The sequence below is a fragment of the Sciurus vulgaris genome (genome assembly GCF_902686455.1).
Source record: "Sciurus vulgaris genome assembly, chromosome: 5".
NCBI classification, from domain to species: Eukaryota; Metazoa; Chordata; class Mammalia; order Rodentia; family Sciuridae; genus Sciurus; species Sciurus vulgaris.
In genome coordinates, this window is record NC_136465.1 from 163,104,287 (window position 1) to 163,119,479 (window position 15,193).

The 15,193-nt window shown below is 39.4% G+C and overlaps 1 protein-coding gene across 1 annotated transcript in view; it reads right to left on the reverse strand.

The window, feature by feature from the left end:
* LOC306662786 (uncharacterized protein C12orf42) overlaps positions 1 to 15,193 on the reverse strand; it is a gene marked incomplete at its 3' end in the record, with an annotated part of 94,830 nt that overhangs the window by 47,716 nt on the left and 31,921 nt on the right. The window lies entirely within an intron of this gene.

Genomic DNA, 15,193 nt, shown 5'->3' on the forward strand with positions numbered 1-15,193 from the left:
CCAGAGCTGACACCGTAGCCCACCCAGTCTTTCATAAGTGGATGCTGCGAAATGCAGACGTGGCAAAAATTCCATGAAGCCAACAATGCCAAGTGGCAGTTCATTACTAGAGCATTGTGAATGACTAGTCACCTTTCCTAGGTTTAGCTTCTGTTGTGGTTTGGATGTGAGGTGTCCCCCAAAGCTCATGTGAGAGACAAAGCAAGAAGGTTCAGAGGAGAAATGAACAGTGTTCAACCCAAACAGTGAATTAATCTCCTGATAGAGATTAACGAAGCGGTAACTGAAGTGGTAGGCTGTAGCTGGAGGAGGTGGGAATTGGGGTGTGTCTTTGGGTATATATTTGTATCTGCTGAGCAGAGTCTCTCTCTCTCTCTGCTTCCTGATGTGAGCTGCTTCCCTCTGCCACATTCTTCCACCATGATGTTCTGCCCCGAGGAATGGAACCAACCTCTGAAACCGTGAGCCCTCAAATAAACTCTTCCTCCTCTATAATTGTGCTGGTTGGTCTCTTTAGTGACAGCAGCAAAATAGCTGACTAAAACAGCGTCTCCCTTCTTTTTCCTAAATGCTAAGAGATACTCTATGGTGAACTTTTTATTTTTTTATTTTTACAGACTGCATTTTGATTCATTGTACACAAACAGGGTACATCTTTTCATTTCTATGGTTGTGCACAATGTAGATTCATACCATTCATGTAATCATACATGTACATAGGGTAATAACGTCTGTCTCATTCCACCACTTTTTTACTCCCTCTCTCATTTCCCGCTATGTAATCTAAAATTCCTCCATTCTTCTCTCACCCCTGACCCTCCCACCCCCATTATATATCATTAGCCACTTATCAGGGAAAACATTCAGCCTTTGGTTTTCTGGGATTGGTTTATTTCACTTAGCCTGATATTCTCCAGTTCCATCCTTTTATCTGCAAATGCCATAGTATTATTCTTCTTTATGGCTGAATAATATCCCACTGTGTATACAGACCACAGTTTCTTTATCCATTCATCTGTTGAAGGGCATTTAGGTTGGTTCCACAATCTAACTATTGTGAATTGAGGAACTTCTATGAAGAATGTGTTGATGTCCTAATCAGTTCTTTTTTGCTATAACTGAATAATATAGGCTTGGTAATTCTTAAAAAAAAAAAAAAGTTTATTCAGCTGAAGGTTGTGAAAGCTGAGAAGTCCATGATGCAGCTGGAAATGGCCTTCTTGCTGATGGAGTTCTGTGCAAAGTCTCAAGGGGGCACAGGGCATCATATACCCAGAGCAAGCTTAATAATTTGGGTCTTTCTTCCTCTCCTTATAAAACTACTAATGGAATCATGAGGACCCCACCCTCATGACTTCATTAATTCTAAGTATATCCCAAAGATACCCACTTCCAAGTACAGTGAACATATGACTTTGAGTATGAGTTTCAGCATGAGTTTTCAAGGGTTTACCCAGATCCTTAGCAGTTGGAGCAATCATAACTGCTGGGTCCACAGTCATACTTTGAATGATTAACTAAGGCATCCCAACTGACTGAAGAGCAGGAGGAAGACTTTTTACCCCACCCCGCTGCCCACTCTCAGGCCCCAGAGAGCATGAATTGGTGGGAAAAAACATAAAAAAGCACAGCCACCCTATGATTAAATACACTGACTTTTTAAGGAAGGTCTCATACTACCATAATCCCTGTCCTCGAGTCCTGCCCATTCGCATGAAGAAGCAAGGAGAATGGCTGTTGCATAATCTGTTCCAGCAATCAGAGACCCTCAATGTAAAATGTTAGGTGGGTGAAGAGCCTCATGGTAACAAATATTTACAGGAATTGTAGCCCCTCTTACAATGTGTGGGTACTAGAAAACCAGACACTGGAAGAAGATCTGCCTTCTCATGAGACTATAGGCTGAACCCTGGGAATAGTGCTGGCCATAGACCTGCGAAGTACCTTCCAATGGATAATAAACAAAAGCAAACAATACCTGCTCTGCATATCCTCTAGAAAACACCAAGGCCCAGAGAGACTGCTCACTACAAGAGGAAAGAGTTCTAATTTATATAATGCTATACATAAATGTAATATGTACAATATATATGTATTATATTTACATGGGTATATTATATACATATAAATAGACATATATATATAGATATACAGACATCAAACTGGGGAGGAGAATACATCATCCCAAAGACTCAGAAAAACCTCCTGCAACCTGTCATTTGGGGCATTTTAGGGAAACAGTTGGAAATCCTTAATGTAGTAAAACAGACATAACCTTACTGAACAGGAGCAGAACCCCACAAAAGAACAGGATAAGATGAAAGGACAAGAACTTTAGATGATTAAAAACAAGATGAACAGCAAACCAGTAAGCAGAGACAAAACAGACCAAGGTGAGATAAGGAACGATTGCAAGGAAATTAAATGTCCAATGGCAAAATGGATGAGTACATGCAATAACCAACACACACAAAAAAACAAATGGAATCCTCGTAAGGTGGGTACAGCAGATGCGGTTGGTGCAAACAGAAACTGTGTTTTCTGCAAACGGAAGCCATCTTTGTTCAGGTATCCATAAATCATGGAAGGAGCCCTATTCCCAGCTCAGGAGAAAATCCCTACTGGGGATTTTCTTTTTGCTCTTACCATGACTAGTTTATAGGAGCACATGTAACCTGCTGAGGGCCCCCAGAACAGTGCTCACTAAAGGTGATACACCAGAGAACACACTGGAGCTCCTGGAACACAAGACCATCTTCTAAGGTGGGGAGACTAGACAAGAGTGGGGCCTCCACACTGGGTGCAGTAGCATCGGTTACATTTGACAGATCCTGATGTGCAGAACGAACTTGAGAAGCTCATCCTTAATGAAGAAAACAGGCCAAAGAGATAGAAACCAGGAAATAGCAGCAAATATGGAGGGAAGATGAAGACAAGTAAAATATTAAACCTAAGAAACGTAGGCGCTCCTAGGAGAACCTAGGGAAAGATGCTACTATGGTTTGGATATGAGGTGTCTCCCTCCAAAACTTACGTGTGAGACAAGGCAAGAAAGTTTAGAGATGGAATGATTGGGTTATGAGAGCCTGTTATGATTTAGATGTGGTGCCCCCCAAAAGCTCACATGTAAGACAATGCAGGAAGTTTGGAGGAGAAATGATTGGGTCATAGCTTTGACCTAATCAGTGGATGGATCTCTGATGGGATTAACTTGGTGGTGACTGGAGGCAGGTGGGGTGTGGCTGGAGGAGGTGGGTCATTGTGAGTGTGCCTTTGGGGTTTATATTTTGTCCCTGGAGAGGAACTCCATCTCTTTGCTTCCTGGTGCCATTTCCCAGTTTCTTTCCTTTGCCATACCCTTCCGCCATGATGTTCTGCCTCCTCTCCAGCCCAGAACAAGAAGTCTATGGATTAAGACCCCTGAAAGTGTGAGCACCCAAATAAACTTTTTCTCCTCTAATTGTTCTTGTCAGATCTTTTGATCACAACAGAAAAAAAAAAAAAAAAAAGCTGACTAAAGCCAAAGAACAACTGCAATCTAAGCAATAAGCAAAGATGTTATTTCAAAAAAATAACTGACATGAAAAGTAAGTCTTGAGAATTCGAAGCTGAAGAACTCACTGTGTTTTGAGTAAAATTAATTTAAAATTTATATATTGGCTTGTGCTAAAAAAAAAAAAATTGGTCTTTCTTCGGAAAGAAAAACTTTGAAACAAAAAGAAGAAAACTATGCAACTATTCCAGAAGAAAAGTTTAAAATGCCTACCTCGGTACAAAAATAAGGTTGGTACCATGCTTCTTTGTATGCAATTTTAAATGCTAGAGACAATGGACAATCATCTACATACACCAAATAATTTTAGTTCTCATTAAGTCTTCATTCACGTAGCAAGACAATTGAAAAATGCTTTCTTATGATATGCAAGGGATCATAAAATATATCAAGTAAATGTGCTTCTTTAAAATTTTCATTGAAAGTATCCAAATTCTAAATTACATAAAGACTGAGGAGTTAGGCAGCATTGGGAATAAGCATAGTTCATTAAGCTCATTGTTTTATAAAAGTAAGTCTCAAAATACACTTTTTCACAAATTTTCCAATCATAGAAGTAGATTGGAGAATATTCTGGAAAATATTCAGGGTAGTGACTAAGATAATGACCCTACTATTGTCCACCATGTTACCGTGAGAAGAAAAAGTATAGAGATTCACATCTTTTCTTAGAAGAAAAGGTAAATATGCCTCTGATCTCAAGATGGGCAAGTCTTGTCATGCACTAAAATGAAATCAAGGTGGATTTTGTCCCTCTGAAAAGTGTCTCTGGGAGCTGACAAGGTAGTCTACCCCATCATATGCTGAAGACGGTAGTATAATGGTTAGTTAAGAGGTGATTCTGAGGCCAAATTCAGAGTCTGAAATGTTGACTTTAGGAACAGTTGCAGGGGAGAAGTTATGTGGTAATTAAATAAGCTAACACATGCAAAGAGCTGAACAGAGTTAATGACACAAATGTTCAATAAACAATACTTATCATTTTTATTTCTTCTATTTAATCTTTTCAATATTGGAAGAAATCACAGCCCACCAGACATAGCTTGTAGCCCCTGCTTTTATGTCAACTCTTCAACTATGTACATTAGCAACATAGTGTACTAACAGTATTCTTCTATAAATACCTTGTGGAATAGCAACTTCATTTCTTCCTAAAAAGCATAATCTAAGAGCAGATGGATCATGATAAACATGCAAATATCACTTGAATTTCTCAAATACTTCCAGTTACAATATGTATTTCTGTCAAGCAAATTAGTTCATCACTGGTAAATAAGAGAAGCCATCAGTACAATACAGTAGTTTGAAAGTCACATTTTTCATATGTAATTTTTCTCACTGTCTTGAGGTTTGAACCACCAGTGAGAGTCACCGAATGGAACTTGCCCTGTCACAGCAGAACACAGCGGTTGCCAGAGGAATGGTTGTCCATGACCACCCACCACCACTTTCTTCTCAAGTCAACTGGACCAAGGGGGTCTATCCTCCAAAGCCATGTGCCAGTCCTCCAAATCTTTCTGCCTTTGCCCTGGCCTCCAAAACTTGGCAGCCTAAATCCTTCACATACTTCCTTACATTTATCTCCTTAAAAGGACTCAAAGCATGTACTGTACTGGTTCTTTATGAGAAACTCAGCATACTTTTTAGCCAAAACTTTCATTGGGATTGTTATTATTTTGAGGTATTTCAAAGTTGCACATGTGATGATTAATCAGCCCCATCTGATTTTTCCTACTTTTGCACATGATTTTACATAACATGGGATTTCTCAGAAAACTAGAAATCATATAGTAGTAGAAACAACAAATTCCTGAAACTAGCCACAGCCCTTTCTTGTCCCTTCAAATATCCCCATCAAACCCAGTTTTACATAGAAGCATAAAGAAACAGTTCTTGGAGCTCTTCTGTCTCTTAGTATCTGGGAAAGATAGCAGAGTGTATTCAATATTTGAAGTGACAGATGTCACGACAAAGCAATATTCAGTGATCCCTCTCCAAGGCCAGGTACTAAGCCAAGGACTTCTCATGCACAATGAAAACAACATAAGGACTATTCCTCAAGAAGAGTTTATTTTAAAAGTATATGTCTATGGACGAAGCTCTGGATTCAATACTCAAATGATATTTAATAGCAAATGTCATTCCACCTAATAGATGTTCTTTGGGAATGATTAATTCATACTTCAGGGCAACCCCACATTTCTTGAGTAAGCATGGATTCACACTTCTAAGACATAATGCATTAGGATCAAAGAGAATGGTCTCGTTCAATGTAATGCACTCACCCAGACTCAGAAGTAATTACTTAAGTCCTATGGTGTCTTTAAAAAGGATGCTATTTTTATTGAGTTATAAGAAAATTTTAGCAGTGGTTACCATGCTAAAGATCAAGACTAGTATAAGCCCTCTTGTAATTTGATTGTGATCAAAAAATGGTCAGTTAATTAAAAATTAGTGCAGCAAAAATATCTAAATATTTTAAATTAAAACATATGTATGTGCATTTTACCACATTTTTTTATAGAGAGCCAATGACTTATCTTTGAACATATGCCTGTAGATGGAGTTTGAGTTTCTTTTCTTGAAAATATAGCATTCATAATGTAGGTCCACAATTGCCTAGTAATAATTGCTGATTTCCATTTCCTAAAGTTGAATGAAGTATTTAAAAATTTTTTGAATGCAATTTTTTTCTAGATATTAGCAATTAATTCTAAATTCTTACAAATTTTGAAATTTAATGAATTTAAACCCGATTTAGCAAATATTTCTGAAGTACTTGAATTAATTTTCAAATAAGTTTTCCAGTCATCTAATATCTGTTATGCAATCATAACAAATACAACTGTCATGAATGGTTCAGGAGTAGACAGTTTACTCATGGCAAATATACCACACAGTTAGGACCAGTTAGGCAGAACACAGAATAGCTTATCCCTCCCCACTGTGCTGTGAGTGTCTGAATATTCTACAAAGGAAATGGAGAACATTTATTAATTTGAAAGAAATGAAAGATCAATTGAGAATTTCTAATAGAATATTTAGTATAGTCTGGAAGCACCTAGAACTTAAGGTTCTGGATTAACTGAAACCCAGATATCAGGTGCCAGAGCATTGACAAGAAATATCTAAATAGGATATTGCTTGGAGTTAAAAGATAATATTAGAGATTATCTAGTCCCATGTCTTTATACAAACAGGAGTAATTTTTAGCCCAAGGAATTTGGGTGACTTGCCCAAACTAGACTTCCTCACTGTGGAACCTAAGTTTTTACTTCTTATTAGGTGCTGATTATTCTCCATTTTCCACTGAGCCTCCCACAGCTACTTTCTATTCTTTTCCTGCAGGATCTGTGCCTCAGAAGACTTGTCTGTATGGAATATGTCACCTAAGCCCCATTCCCCATGGCTCCCAATTGGGCTTAGATAATTGAGGCACTGAGAGGAGATTGGAGGGTTGGAAGAGAAGAAGAGAAAAGGTGTCTGTTCTTTCTCCTCCTGCTCCCTCCTTGTCTTGCCACAGTTAAGGCCACCTTCTCTACCACCTAATTCCAGGCAGGCAGTCAACTGTGTGACCCAGCTGTGCTGCTAGAAACATTTAGAAATAGTAATGGCTTCCCACTCTTACTAGTCCTAAATATTTCACCAATCCATGATGAAATCCTCCCCACCTCCCTTCATGTTATCCCTTCATTAAATTAGTTCCTGAAGAACCCTTTTGAAAGTATGCCAAAAGTTTCTGGCTGGACTCTCACTGATACAACCAGTTGTGAGATAATTTCCAACCAAACACTAAATCTTCATTTACTTATTTATATCAGGAATTCAAGGGCAACAAAACACCTTGATTTTATCCTTAATTTTCAGAAGTTTTATTATACGGTGTCTTTTGGCATAGATTTCATTGCATTCATCTTATTTGGGACTCATTTAGCTGTTTGAATATGTGGGTTTATGTCTTTAACCAAATTTAGGCAGTTTTCAGCTATTATTTCTTCACATACGTTATCAGTCCCTCTCTCTACTCTCCTTCTGGAACTCCAATAACACACGTTAGCATTTTTGCTATGGTCCCACACATCCTCCATAATGTTTTCTTTTTCTTTTTTTAAGTCTGTTTTTTCTCTGTTGTTCAGATTAGGTAAATTCAATTGATCTCTCTCAATACTTTGATTTTCAAAAATGGATGTAAAGAAATCTTATTGGAAATATACTTCCTAGGCATTTCCCTAAAAATTAAGAACTCACCTTTCTTTCCTTCCAGAGTTTATTTAACTGAATCCTCATTTTATAGATCCAAGTTTACTTGTCATTTTCGCAGGGAGTTGCTTTAAGTTTATTTCCTTCGTCGTACGTTTTACAGTCTGTACTTGCACTGTTCATATATATACTTAATGGTTTAGTCTCTGCTTTGTCCCCTAGAAAATAAGCTCTCCGAAGTCAAGGACCATGCTGTGCTCACTCCATCATTTTCACAGAGTAGACATTCAGGGAGCATTATTTTGCAGTGCTAGGGATTAAACCCATGGCCTTGTGCTTTGGAGACATGCACTCTACCAACTGAGCCATATCCCCATCTCAGTGAGTATTATTTTGAATAAAACGTGAATAAATATATCACATGTCCAAAGAGAAGCAAGTGGCATTTCTTGCATATTTAAGTGATGGAGTTCAAGTTGGACCAAGAAGATATAGGCAGCGTGTGTATGCATATCCTGGAGATCTTAAGATGTGTAATCTCTAAGGAGAGGAGCCCATTTGCGGCCCATCTTGACTTAATAAAATAAGCTTAAACTGGCATCCAAAAATAATTAAAGATCACTTTAAATCTTAATTTCAGTCTACTGAGGAAATATTGGAGAAGGTTTAGATTCATAAGGCAAATCCTTCCTAACCCCAACCTCTCTGCTCCCTCCCTTATCTCCTTCCCCTTCCTCTGCTTTCTATTCTACCCCCCATTCTCTTGCCCTCCTTCACACCCATTTGGTACCACGGGCTCCCTCATTCTTCCTTTTTGTCCCACTTGACATTATTCTTTTTCTTCTCTTTCTCTTAGCATTTATTTTATTTTTATTCTATTTTATTTTATATTTTGATTCTTCAGTTTTTCTAGTTCTTCTCTTCCAATTGCCCCAAAATGCATAAGGAAGACCAAGCAGCTAATGAAGGGCAGCATTCTTCTTTGCTCCCAAATTTAGGAATCCAAGTGAGCTAAGGTGAAAGGATTTTCACATGGAGGGAGTCTAAGGAGGACAGTGTCATGCAGAAGAAAGACTAGGAAAATGAAAACGAAATAAAAATGAAATGCTTCTTTGCCCCTGATTTTAGCCCCTCTCTTGTTCTCCATCCACTTCTTCCTCTATGCTATTTTTTTCCCTGTGAGGTTTAGAATAAAGGTTTTTGAGCTTATAAATAACAACAACTCTGGGCTAAAAGAGGAACGTATCTGCTGCATTACCTATCCATTTGAAGAAGGCACAAGGCATTAAGAAACACTGAAACACAGGCTGGGAGCATGTGTCAAATTTTTGAAGGTACAATTAAACAAGGCTTAACAGCCAGGCTTCAGGCAACAGAGAACAGCAGCCAGGGTTCAGGTCTAAGTAGCCTCAACTCTGCCACTTAACAGTAGCGTGAAATCCAGTAAGATACTGACCATTCCTGATCCTGGTCATCTTGCCAGAAAATGGAGATAATAACATGTCTGTCCCATATGGCTCCTCTGCGGATTTAAACAATTCCTGGCACATAGTCAAATTCAATGAATGTTAGTTATTATTGTTGTTGAATGAAACAAAGACCTACTAGTCTTACCCTGGAAAACAGGGAGGTGTGGGCTTAAACAGGCTCCAAGAGTTGAGACATGCATGCCCCCACCTGGCCCAGGTCTTTATGGCATCCACCAAGACTCTGCTCCTCTTGGCATGTGCTACTTTTTTGCTTCCAGCAAAACTCTACAAAATATAAGTCCCTAAAGACACCCTGAGGTTTTCCCCATTGCCCAGAATTTACCACACAGGCACAAATAAGAGCTCTGCATGCCGAGAAATTCAGGGAGCCTACCTTCCAGAGGGGTGGACCACTGGCCCAACTGCCATGTTACTCAGAGAACACCACTCCTTTGTTCCAGCAGAGTTTCATAGAATTCACAGAAAGGGGGGCAGAGGGGGCAAACACAAAGGCTAGAGGGCACCAGGGAGGGAAGGCGACTGTGTTTTATTAATCCATGTGATTAATCCAGCATGCTAAGGAAGATTCTTTACAGAATCAAAACTTGCATGATTTTGATCCACATGGATTAGAAAACACTGTGGCATTCACTGGCCGGTTCCTCCTTTGCTTTGTGCTTGAGTTTTATTCTTAGGAGTCTGGCAGGAACAAAGGAGAAAGAGCATTCATATGAGGACCAGCAGCATAGGCACTTTGACAAACGTCCTCCCCTTGCCTTCTGGGAGACACTTGCTGAATTTCCCAAGAACTAAGCTCTGGGTTTGTATTTGCATCATTTCCCCGCAAAAGCTGAACAACTTGAAACTGCCCCCACCACCGAACGCAGATTTCTGTCAATGCATGAAAAGTGGTTTTCACCCAGGAGTGAGATGGCAAATCCCACCCCAAGCTCTTTGCAAGAAAGTGGTGAGAAGGGTAGAGACATATTATTCAAGGTTCCAGTGGGAACCATTTCTCCATGAGGGTGAGTACCCTGAAAGAACTCTGTCAGAATGTGAGAGCTTTCTCACAAGCTTTAGTGTGAGCCTTCAGATATGCCCAAGGAAGAACACGAAATCTTCAGGGAAACAGAGGATGCTGCCCAGCAAGGCCCAGTCAGGCCTTGCCCGCCTTCAGTCGCTCATAGTGTAACTCAAAAGCACCGTGTGGTATGTGTGAACCACTTAGACATTACCAAGCCGTTTCATCTCTTTTTATCCTACTTGAGAGAAGCAGAAATGAGTCTTCTCTAGGAAACCTCTGTGGTCTATAACACAAGGGTCTCTGAACTTTGGGAGATTTTTCCAGAGAATGAATTGGGCTGAGCTTACTCTTACTGCCAACAGAATGGTAGGACATAGTAAGAATCTCAAAAACCTTCCCAAAGCACATCTGTGCACCTGAGAAGAGCTTCGCTCTCCAGTCCACAGATTGTGGCTTTCAGGTGAGATTAGGCCAGTCCAGGTGAACGGATCCCGGCTCACCATATCACCCCCTGCTGCCCATCTTTCCACCTTCTCCAAGTTGCGGTCCCATATCTACTGTAAAGTCTGAGGACAGCACCTGGGACACCTCCCATGCAACATTCTGAGGTCACCTGGCTGATGTCGTTCATAAAAATACTCACAATTTATGAGATTTCCTTGATAGAAACAATTTTATACTCCCCAACCCCTGTAAGAATTTGTCCCTATTTTTCTAAGGGCTACTCCCAGTACCTAGCACAGTGCTTGGTGTGGAGTAAGCATTTAATAAATAGTTGTGGAACTCATTGTCAGTCAGCTACCTTGTTCTTCATGAAAATTCTCAATCTCCCTCTCCAGGGACAATCACCCTGATAAATGTATTTGTGCATCCCCAGACACCTAACAGAGTACCCAGAGTGAAATAGGTTATTAGTAAGTGTAGTTGAGTGTGGTCTGTGACATTTTCTGCTTCTGTGCACTCTTGTTCTACTATTCATTTGCAAATAAGGAAAGGTGATAAAGTTATCCATAGACTTGACATGGGCAGAAGTCAGCCTGAGACTGTTTATCACCATTGAAACTCTGGGTGGTATATCAGTTAGTTTTTCTGTGCAATGACCGTGCCAGAATTTAACTAGGTTTTCAACAAATACATACATATATTTATTTATATATCACATATATACATGTCTAGGTGTATGTGTAACTAATATATATGTGTAAATAATATATAGATACACATATACATATTTCTTCCCATGTTTGACTAGGCAGTTCTGCTTGGAGTCATCTCACCTTGAGCTTGATACTTTAGGATGAACTCATCCTCTTTCAGGTCCGCCATGGTCAAACTCACTAATGTAGAGGAACCTCACACACACGTCTGCTGTCAGCTGGGGGTGACCAGCTCATGTCTTATCATCCAGCACTTAAGCCTGGGCGCATTCATAGTGACATGTGCAAGCTTCAGTTCACAAGCCCTTTGAAATTGTCTATTCATATAATATTTTCAAATATCCCCTTGGCCCAAATGGGTCATATAGCTAAGCGGAGATTCAAGGGATGGAGAACAAACTCTTCCTCCCGATGGGAGGTATAGGAAAACACATGTTGAGGGGTCACGTTCAAGAAGGAAATGAGTTTTCGTGGCTATGTTTATGATTTCATGACTTTTTGCTTAGCCAAGTTCTAAACAGAATAGAAATTAGAGCCATCTCGGGGACATGAGATGACTGGGGGGTTTTAAGAGATAACAGGACTGCATCTGAGAAAAGCCGTTTCAGGGATAAGAGTGGATGGATCCAAATAGCAGCTCAGACTTTGTGACTGAGTCTGGGCAGTGGGGGGAGGGTGACACCATGTCTTACTCAACACTGTATTTTCTTCTATAAAACAGATCCTGACTCAGTAATTCTCCAACCCAGTAAATGGAAAAACCATTACCCTATCTCTTCAAGCCAAAGATCAGGACTTGTCCTGGATCCCTACCTTTCCCTTGCGCATCTATCTTAACCATGAGCAAGGCTTGCTGGTCTTATCCATCTAAAAATGAGGTCCAACACCACCCACTCATCTCCTCCTTCTCCAACATCAGCTTCACTTGGACCCCTTCCTCTTCCATTTGGACTTTCACACTAGTCTCCCTGCTTTCTCATTTGTACCCCTCTACAATTAATTATCCAAACAATGTTAGTGTGATAATTTTTTAAAGTAAATGAGAAGAGTTACAGTTCTACCTAAAATCTCCAATGGCTTCCCCTTGAATGTAGGATAAAATTTAAAACTCTTCATTCTAACCTAGAAAGTTCTTCCTCGTCTGGAACCTACTTGTTTTGTCTTGGAATTCATACTACTCTTTTCTTACTTCTGGATGCACTCATCTCTTTTCTCTTCTCCAAACACACCAAATACACATATCTCGGGCTGAATGTCAGCTCCTCAGAGAGGTCTTCCCTGACCTCCACATTTAAATAGGCCCAATCTTCTGTTCCCTGGGTTACTCTCATTAATTTATTTTTTATCATCTTTTTTTTTCTTATCTTTTTAAAAAAATGTTTGATAGGTCAACTATTCTAATGTTAAGATTTGTTAAAGCAAAATTTATATGGAGTAGAATTCACCTTTTAGTGTCCAGCTGTGAGTTTCCTCAAACATGTAGCTTTGTAACCATTATCACAATTAAGACATAGAATAATTATTTCAATCATCTTGTCAAAATTTCCCAAAAGGTTTTCCAATGTCTGAAACAACTTCCATGTTTTAGCTGATGTATGGATAAACAAACCATTATAAATGCATACAATGGAATACTACTCACAATAAAATGCATCTCAAATGAATTATACTAAAGGAAAGAGACTTAGAAAATTACATATCATATGACTCCCCTTATAGGACATTCTGGAAATGGCAAAACTATGACGGTCTTAAACAAATTGGCAGTTGTCAAGGACTGGATTTAGGGAGGCGCTCCTTATGAAGGTGCATGGAAAACACCCACTTCTTTTCTTCATAGCTCTTATTACCATCTGCAATCATCTTGATTATTCATTTACTTATTAATCGGTGCCTTCCTCAAAAGGCACATTTCAAAAGGACAGGAACCTCATCTGTCTTATCCACTTCTGTGCCTCCAAAAGCTAACATGGTACCCGCCACTTAACAGATGCTCAATCACCCTTTGTTGAATGATTTAATGGATACATAAATGCTACCCAGGTCAACCTTCTCCCTGAATCCTCATCTTCAGTCCATTATCATGTCCTGTGAGCATTACCTGCTAAATATCTCTCCTACTCATTCCTTTTCCTCTAACTTCACTGACGTCTTCATGCCTTATTGTCTTTTACTCTCGTGATTATAATAGTCTCAAAAGTAGTTTTCCACCTACAATCTGGTCCTCTCCATCACTATCTTTAACTGCTGCTGGATACAATTGACTTACATCACTTCTCTGCTTTAAAAAATTGTAATGGTTCCCCATTGCCTAGCAACCAACCTAGCTGTGGCTCTTCCCTCCTTCCAGGTGCCTCATCCTAATCATAATTCTTCTGACTATTGACAGGACTCTGTTTCTATCCAGAAATGGTTCCCAGAACAAAAATGCTGCCCATGTATCTGAAAAATGAGGACCACTTACACACCAGTGAGTCCCTCATGCCCACAGAGTCCCTGCTTACTTTCTAGTGCTACCCATAATTGCCCTGTCAAATCCCCCCCATGCCTATAGCCTCCATGTCTCCAAATGTTAGATAAATATGTAGGAATTTAGAGCTATCAGAGCAAGTTGTATAATTTTAAACCATGACATTTCTCAAAGTGATAACCATAATCTCAACTCTAAACACCCTGATATACTGAATCTTGAAGTCAGACGTTTTTCAGACATTAATAGTACCTATTGTTATTGTTTCATTTATTTATTTACTTATTTTTGCAGTGCTGGGAATCAAACCCAGGGCCTCACACATGCTTGGCAAGCACTCTACCAGCCCCCCTCAGTATCTAGAGAAGAAATAAGAAATCGGCATTCACTTGTCTTGAATTACATCAATTGACTGGAGTCATGCCTTTTTCTATAACACTAACAAAAGTGGGATAGGTCAAAATCCATTTTTAATACATGCCATCGAAACCCTAAAATATGAAATCCATGTTAGTCATCCCTCAGTTTCCACAGGGGACTGGTGTCAAAACCTCCCTCAGCAGGTACCAAAATCTGAGCATGTTTAAGTCCCTTACATAAAATGAGAATAATGGTAAGAACAAAAGTCCCCCAGTGCTCAGTGTGGATGCACCCATTATAGGTCTACTCACAATACTGATCTGCAGTTGGTTGAACCCAAGAATATAGGATCCATGAATATGGAGCACCAAGTGTATTGGTTCAGTTTAAGTAATCACTGGTGCTGAATGAATTAAGGTATACCAGAAAGCCTATGATTGAAATTGAGGGGAAAATGCATGCAGAACTTCTTAATGAACTGATGTGAGAGAGCTCCAAGATGCAGTACGAAGTGGAGCCATCTAGGTGCAGACGATGCCTGCCCACCTGCACAACCGTATTTATTCATATGCACTTGCATTTGTTCAGAGGAAGTGCTGAAAGATTCTCTAGAAAATGCTGAAAGTGCTTCCATGAAAGAGAAAGGAGATGAGCAGAATGGATTGGGGTGGGAGTCAAAACTTTCCACTGCATACCTTTCTAGTTTTGTTTCTTGAACCATGTGAATGTATTCTCCCCTCTAGCTTTTCCTGATCATTAAACAGAAACAAGGTTGAGTGTGTGTTACAATGTGGTTCTTAAAAGACTCCATTAAACTTACATTATCCACATTGAAACTATTATAAAACTAATAAAACCATTGAATCTTCCAATAGTCCTGATACCAAGCATATAATATCCAACCATATAAATGAACATTATTAAGAGATAAGTTTAAGTGAATAAATAAAACACTCTAAA